Genomic DNA, 8,333 nt, shown 5'->3' with positions numbered 1-8,333 from the left:
ATATAACTCATTCTTCAATACTGGTGAATTTTTAAAATATATTTCTTTTCTCCTTTATTTTCCAATAAATAAAGTGGAAGCAGATAGATTGATATTGATATGATTGGATACTTGTGTAAGGATATAGTATAAATAGTTTTATGGATATGAGTTGAGGAATAAAAAAATATTGATCATTGTTGTATTGCATTTACGGGATTTCAATTGCAGAAAATGTGACATAATTTTCGAATAGGCATAAAGATGTTGTTTTATTTAAAAATAAAACCATTTGGCATGATATATGTGTACATTATCTTAGCATATAAATGAAATAATATATTTATTTTGTCAAACATGCTAAAATTATCCTAATTATTTTTTTCTGAACTTAAAAATTTGTGGTTTATGTTCGTAACGCATGGTGTCCATATGCATTGAACTTTTTAACACCTCTCTACAAACATTAAATAATTTGTCAAGTTCAATTTCTGTGTTTAATTAATGAGTATGTATGATAAATTATTTTTAACAATATGCTTCATGAACATAACACAGTTCTTTTTGTAATTTTAAAATGATCTCTGATTGTAAAATGTTTGGTGTCTTGACCGTTATGAACATAATAGCTTTCAGTATGATTGCTAAAATAACAGCCAATGAATCATAAGTTTGGCTCAGGAAGTCCGTAGCAGTGGTATAATTATAAATTGAAAACGAAAGTAGAAAGGTTGCGCAGCTGTCTGCAAAAAAACATGGCGATGCTCATTGTGTCCACGTGGAAGACAGAAGTTACGTACATAATAGATTCGGTAAGTATTTTCATATTGTATCAATTTTAGTGAATTTTTAACACATAAATACAGTCATTGTATCTCTATACCATGTAGCCATTAATCAGAAACTGAAATATGTTGCTTATGACCATACAAAATGCATAAATTTGTCCGAGTCGAGTACTTTTGGTTTAACATTTGACTTTTGATTCGCGTCTTTTGTTACGAACATGTGTTTTTGCATTATTTGTATAATCTATTAATGATAAAGTTATATTGTACTATATTTTATTCTATATTTGTTAGTTTTGTTCTGCTCTTATCAAAGGATGAATACTTTTTGAATATTTGTTTTAATATTGCCATATCATTTACGCAATTACGTTCATAACAGAGACACGAAAACTTGAAGTAGTGACATAATTTGTACTTTAATTGCCTTCTTTCTGGTTTTATCAAGGATATATAATAAATATAATTAAACAGCATATGTGTTGATTACATCATGTTATATTTTGTTTTTTATATATTTTTTTCTTTCAGATTTACAAGAAATGACTGAATTATGTTCGTAACAATGACACAAAGATCCAAGACTCAAAATAGAAGACCCAGGATATTTAGCAATCCATCTGACAATTTACTTGTCTGCATTAATTCTCTTTGAAAACTAGTCTATTATTAAGCTTTGAAATGAAATATTAAAAGTATTAAAGACAAGTGTTCGACTGTCTTGTTATTTTTTTTTTTTGTTCGTTTTTAAAGCCTGATTCGGAGTTAGGTGTCCATGTTACTTACATAATTTCTCCTTTTTTGAAACTAGAAATAAAAATTGTGACTTTTTAAATAAATTCCATTTAATAAAAAATTAAACATGATTTCATCATACCTTTTTGATTACATTATTTTCATATTTTAACAACTTGTTAAATTCTAGTAACATGTTACTTGTTTAGTGCTTATGTAAGTAACGGTGTCCATTGGTAATCTTGGATATATTTTCTAATTATAATGGAATAAGGCAGAAATAAGTCATGCAATAAAACATGCAAACTAGTGTTTATATACTTCAAAAAGGATTCACCAGAAAAGAATAGCTTATTGATTTAAAAAACAGTCACTGTGGACACCAAGTTACGTACATAAAATTTCAGACATGCTTGTACATTTGGACACCTATCTCCTCTTTAAGACTTCAGATTATCTTCCCATCAATTTTTTTCAGAAGCAGGAAGGGTACTGACTCAATTAATATACATAAATTATGAAACTGATTATTTTTAAAAAATAACCCTTTGGTCACACATCTGAACTCAGTACTGAAGAATGAGTTATATGCCACTTAAATACTTATATACGGCTTCTTTCACTATGTTTCCCTTTTGTATACAAAATGTATAGCTGTTTCCCGAACATTCAAAATGTGATAAACAAAATACATGAAAAATGGCGATTTTGATGATGTTACGGCGCACCGGAGAGCAATTCAGTTGATTAGGATGTTCTTATCACACCTTAACAGACGTTAAATGAATACAGAAGAAAAATATGAAAAATATCACCATATATTTAGTATAGAAATGAAATGGATTTTTTCTTACCGAAGTCGTTTTGATCGATTTCCAAGGTAGTACAAAACAAACGGATAATCTGCTATTTTAATAGCAAAATACGCTGTCACAATCGACCGTCGATAAACGATTCTCAATAAGTTGAATGATGGTGAGAATATTGTCCCTTACTTTCTAATAAATCTTCAAAAATCGCATATGATGCTGCACAGGTTCCTCAATTGTTTATGTAGACTCAAGTAAATTTTGCAGCATATCTCACGCTCAATTTTAAATATTTCATCATTAAATAAAACCTAACAAGAAATTTTCACTAAAGGGATCAAATAAGAAAATAAGAGTCTGATTATATACTTTTAAATGAAGATAAACTTGTCAGTTCATTGTTCTGGTGAAATATTGAGATAAAGAACAGTAATTTAAGTTTAGATTCATTTAGATTTATATATATTGGAAGCAAAGCAAAATCGGATCAGGTGCCATGGAGGAGATAACATCCTCTGTCGAGCGTTTATACCCGCCTTGTATTCCTTGTCATTATCGCCGCAAAACTGTAAAACCAAGTCAATTTAATGTGTTCAATGTGAAAATAGTTGTCAACAATTACAATGAAAAATACCTGTCAACATTCCCCTTTATGATAAAATATATGTGAGGACGAAGTGGTTATCGCCCCTTAAACGTGCAAACCTTTTACTTAAGGATTATGAATACTCTGATAAGGGAGATATGTCTTACTGACATGAACGTCTATTATTCCTTTGTAGATTTGCCAAGTTGAATCGTCTTTTTGTCCAATTTTTACCCGCAAGCTATGCCATAATTGTTTGTATTTTACTTATAAAATACATTTCTTTTGGAAAATCATTAAGGCTCAAACAACAGGGTTTATGAACCATAAATCGAGACAGTTGATATCCTTTATATTAATCATTTCTTGGACTTCAGGTAATGTTTTTTTTATAGAACTTGCATTTGCGTTTCAAATAAACTTGGACACATCACATACGGGTACTAAGGCTATATTGCTACCCATGTAAAGGAAGTTTTCGTAAGCTAAATTGATAATCATAATGTGCTATTGTAAGGCTTTTATTTTCTGGTAAAATATACCAAATAGGAAACACATATGTCAGGTTCAAAATAATTTGATTTCACTATGATATGCTGAGTCGAAATATTTTAGAGGCAACTACAGATTTTTAATTCATTGTACATTAGGATTTGAATGGGAAGCTCGAAACACTGGCAAAATGTTTTTTTAAAAACGTTTGGAGAAAATTACGACACATAAAATTGTGCACGTTAAGGCAATTTAATTCATTTTCAACATAGAGTAGCTGCCCTAATTCCATAGGGAAAAAAAAATGAGAATTGACTATGCGTGAACACAAACACTGGTGTTTTCTGACATTTGGAACATTTCTGAAAATAATTAATTTGGTTTCTTATCCTTGCTTCTATTTAATTCTAAGCTTAATTACTCTATTATTCATTGTGTAATTCACTGTAAAAGTTTCTTTCCTATCTCTACTTTTAAGAGCAGATCTCTCTAACGGCATAAAAGTATCCTGAAATCATAACTCTTCAGTGTACAGTTTTAAGAGAGTCCTGGTAAAATTTATCGGAAAGAAGTATATAGGGTAAGGGCCATTTAAGGCCCCCACTCAGAAAATGTTTATCTTTACTGTAGAGAGGGATAAGGTAAGGATGTTACTAAAAATATATAATTTAATTTGATCAGGCGTTCCATTGCCATGGAAACCGTCGTCAAAATCATACACCTTCAGACCTCTAAATCTGGCATCTAATCCCACCTATTCTCAATAAACCGATCTTTAATTATCATACTAACTATATTGTCTTAAGTTAATGATAGTATGTGTACTTTGGGATATGTCAAAGTGACTATTTTACTAAGAAATATATTTCAAATTTAATAGGTATTCCGTTACCATGGAAACTGTATTCAAACTTATTCCTTTACATCTGAAATTATGGCTTCATTGACATTAAAAAATCTGTAATTTTGGTAGCATCAATTAAATTTTCCATAAATGTTTATATTTATATGTTGGATACCCTAATATGATATTTTACTTAGAATTACTAGTATATTAAAATGATAGGCAATTCCGTTGCCATGTCAACCATTTTGTACAAACGTATTCCCTTAGACCAGTTTTTGTTGTTATTTACCAAACAAAAGCAACCTTTATTTTTTTTATACAATTTTTTTTCCGATTTTTTTTTTTGGTTAAACTATATATTTTTAGGAAAAAAAGAAAACAAGATATGTTTGTGAAACACTATGCGCCCGGCGGCAACAAAGTTCGAAAAAGCTATTTTAAGCATATAGATTACAGACAAGGTCACAAGATCTTTGACCTTGGTGTCATTTGAAAGCACTTAAATAGTGAAGTATGCATACCAATTATACAGTCTATCTCCTATGGTTCAAAAGTTAGAGTGAAAGGTCGAAAAATCTATTTTTAGCATATAGGTCACAGTCAAGGTCACGAGGTCATTGACCTTGGTGTCAGTTGAAAGTGATTAATTAGTGAAGTATGCATTCTAAATATGAAGTTTTTATCTTGAATGGTTCAAAGGTTATGGCGAAGGTTAAAGTTGACAACAGGCAGGCAAAAAAAAAATATATATATACGTATCATTCAGCATAATTTGGCAATAAGAACATTAAAAGTTTGCATAGCAACATCATATTTGAAGTGCAGAAATAAGTAGTGAAACAACATATAGATTTGTATTTTTTTTTATATTTATGAATTTTTAAATTATGATTCTATAGCCAAAGTGTCGCATGCGTGGGGCAGTAGTTAGAGTATCTTTCTATAGAGCCGTGAAGTAAGGAGTCAATCCTTACATTGCGGAATCGAATCACACCGAGGGACGTGGAGGCCGGTCCTTCGTTTGAGTTCGTATAAACTGAGGTCCCTTGTGTAGTAGGAGATGGCAAGAAAAAGATCTCTCGCTGGTCAATTATCCTAAGTGCCGAGTATAGGTTAGAATCTGTTGCCCTTCACCTACAAGTGGTGGCATCTCAATGTAAAGAAAAATTCTCAACAGGGACATTAAACAACAATCTATCAATCATTTTTAATTTTCTTTCCATTGAAATCGACGGCCTTTTCTCATTAACATGTACAAAAATTCTAGTATCAGAATGGGAAGATCGTGTAAATATTGCCTACAATACGTTGTTAAAAAATTCAAAAGGCATAATGAAATAAGGTTTTTAAAATTAAACATAAAAATGTTATAAAGAAAACACTACGAATTCATGTAACTGGCCATTCAGGAGATACACAAATTCAATGAAAAGATTTGTTTGTTTGATTTTTTATCTACCCTTTCGAGAACTTTCTTTTATATTCGAAATGTTATGTCTCGATTCCGAAGTGAGATTTAAACCCTGTACTTAAGGATCGCTATACTCTGCGACTCATGGGCAAATGATCTAACCACTGCACCACACAGGTGCATGCACCAATAGACCTGGTGAATTATTTGAAATCTTGTTTTGATATCATAGAGGGGGAAGGGTGCAATCAGTAAAATATACCGAGTAATCAATAACTTTCCAGTCTTTTTCCTCTTCGATGAAAAATTAATTTCAACTGGTACAGTGTACTTTTTTGAGATTTACAACTACACGGGTAACAACCTTGACTGTATTACGAACTACGAAGGTAGCAATGACACACGCTACTTTCTCAACACTCAAAAAAATGTATTTTAAAACTTCCTATCTGAAGAGTCCGGAAAAAAATCACAACTAGTTAACTAAGATAAAAAGGAAATAATTATTATAATATTTTTAAAAAAAATAAAATAGTTGAGTTAAAAAAAAAATCAATGTTATGTTGAGTGCTACTGCAGTAATCAGTAAAAAAAAAAACGTTTAGTGAAAGGGTATACGACTATATGTATGTGTACATGTATACCGGTAATGGGTCCTTCGTAATACAACTAAGTATAAGCCTATTTAATTTAATAATTCACACTATGATAGTTTTTATAATAACAAATTAACCCTAAAAATTCAGAAATTAAATTAATGAATTCTTAGAATTAAAAATGTTATGCATTTTTATTGTTTTGTAGCACCGTAACTATATACATAAAATGTCGATTCAAAACTTTCTTACTATTATTTTTATTTAGGCCTTTTTATTATTTTTATATTGTACATATAAATTATGCAATTAAATTAAATCATAGAAATATTAATATTATATTTATTGTTTATTTGTACTCAACATTTATATAAAAAAATATTTTAGTTGGTTTTATTGAAATTACTCATGCCCGGAACATCTTAGAATAAGTTGATCTTTTTTACACGTCTGGTTGGCCGTACATCTGTTGCCTTGTAAACAGGTAAACAATTAACGATATGGGGAGAAATGACAACGTATAAAGCAGATATGGAAATATGCACACACAATGAACGTATTTTAACATGATCAAATAATTTCATGAAATGTAAACTGTGTATATATTTGTTCTGTGAACTGATTTAATGTACAGTAGACGAAGTTCAAGCGATTCGAAGATCAAACTCGATCATCGTGTTCCTTGTGATCCACACCCGTACATTCACAGATCAACAGTTCAATGTCGATCCCGATAAAATATATTCTTTAATCACAAATATGTTTCAAAAACAGATATGTCTAGAACATTATGTTAGAAAATATACATGAAGCAATTGATTGATGATGCTACTAGTATCTTCGAAATAAAAAAAATCAACACATTCAACACATGTCAACAACGTCGTCGTCATTCTCCGTACATGCTTGTGACGTCACGCTAGTCAGAAAGTGCTACTGTAAATCACTTTTTATTCGCGAGAACTTTATTTTCGCGTATTTACACGAGACGGTATGCTCGCGAAAATTTCATTCTCGTGTATAATACATTACCTTAAGATTAATTAGAGCAATGACCACAATTCGTGAAAATTTTGTCTCGCTAATAAAGAATCAATGACCATCTTGCGAAAATAAGGTGTCGCGAAAATTCAGTGATCTACAGTATTTTTCTCAAGTTTTTTTGTAATTTTTTTAAGTGTGTGCGACTTTATGAACAAGATTAATTTTTTGAATGAAGACTTTCTTTGAAAATATCTTTTACGTGTGTAAATATCTTTCTTGTTTTAGGCTTCGCACATACCTAAAATCGCCGATAACGATGCTAAAAATGCCACTTTTAGGCGTTCTCTTGTAAACTTAGTCACTTTGAACCTTTAATTCTCTGCATATTACTTAAATCAACATATCAATTTAACCATAAAAGAAAAGTATAAATTCTAACCTTTCAAAAAATATCTATTTTATTGAGGTTTATTGGCGTTTACATTGTAACAAAAACGGGGGCCAAACTGTAATAGAAACCCTATATAGTTCTTTGTGCTGACGTGGATCAGAAAACCTGTCGCTTTTAAGAGGGAACATACTAGAATGTTTTTAGCGATGTTCTGAATTCAGGAATTTAAAGAACAAAATGAAATTGAGTTCCCGAACCCTAATGGTAAAGCAACAATTTGCAAAATGGAAGTCAAACAATATTCTTTTAGTTATGATATGTACTTATGGAATAAAATATTGCATGATATTTCAGATATAAAAAGACATTTCTTATATATAGATAGTACACAACAATATTATAATAATCAAATCAATTATATCTGTCTTTCGAAACCATACATGTACGACAAACAATTATGGCAAAGGACAAGATAGGCTAAGACCCAATTATGTCCAATAATACAACAGTTTATCTATAAACAAAGTCTTTTGTCACCTTTGGTACAGTTTTAGTATTTTTTTTAATTATGTGATACCCAGAGCGCTCACAAAAATCTGAAAACCTGTAAATTTCCTACTTTTCACATTTTCATGCAAATGCTGGCACATTTTGTTTAAGGAAACATAAAGCACAAAGCTTGCCTATCTCAAATTTTACTGAATGCAATCAGGAT

General features: G+C 30.5%; 1 long non-coding RNA gene across 1 annotated transcript; it reads left to right on the top strand.

Annotated features, from left to right (window-relative positions):
* The first annotated feature begins 564 nt into the window (after positions 1-564).
* Positions 565-1,475, top strand: LOC134250593 (uncharacterized). The gene is made up of 2 exons (XR_009988529.1): positions 565-791; positions 1,299-1,475. It is a non-coding gene; the product is annotated as an uncharacterized LOC134250593 (long non-coding RNA).
* Positions 1,476-8,333: the final 6,858 nt, after the last annotated feature.

This window comes from Saccostrea cucullata, unplaced genomic scaffold (genome assembly GCF_032062105.1).
Source record: "Saccostrea cucullata isolate Sc308-1 unplaced genomic scaffold, CSIRO_AGI_Scuc_v1 ctg19621, whole genome shotgun sequence".
Classification (NCBI taxonomy): Eukaryota; Metazoa; Mollusca; class Bivalvia; order Ostreida; family Ostreidae; genus Saccostrea; species Saccostrea cuccullata.
This window is presented reverse-complemented; position numbering and strand designations above follow the sequence as displayed.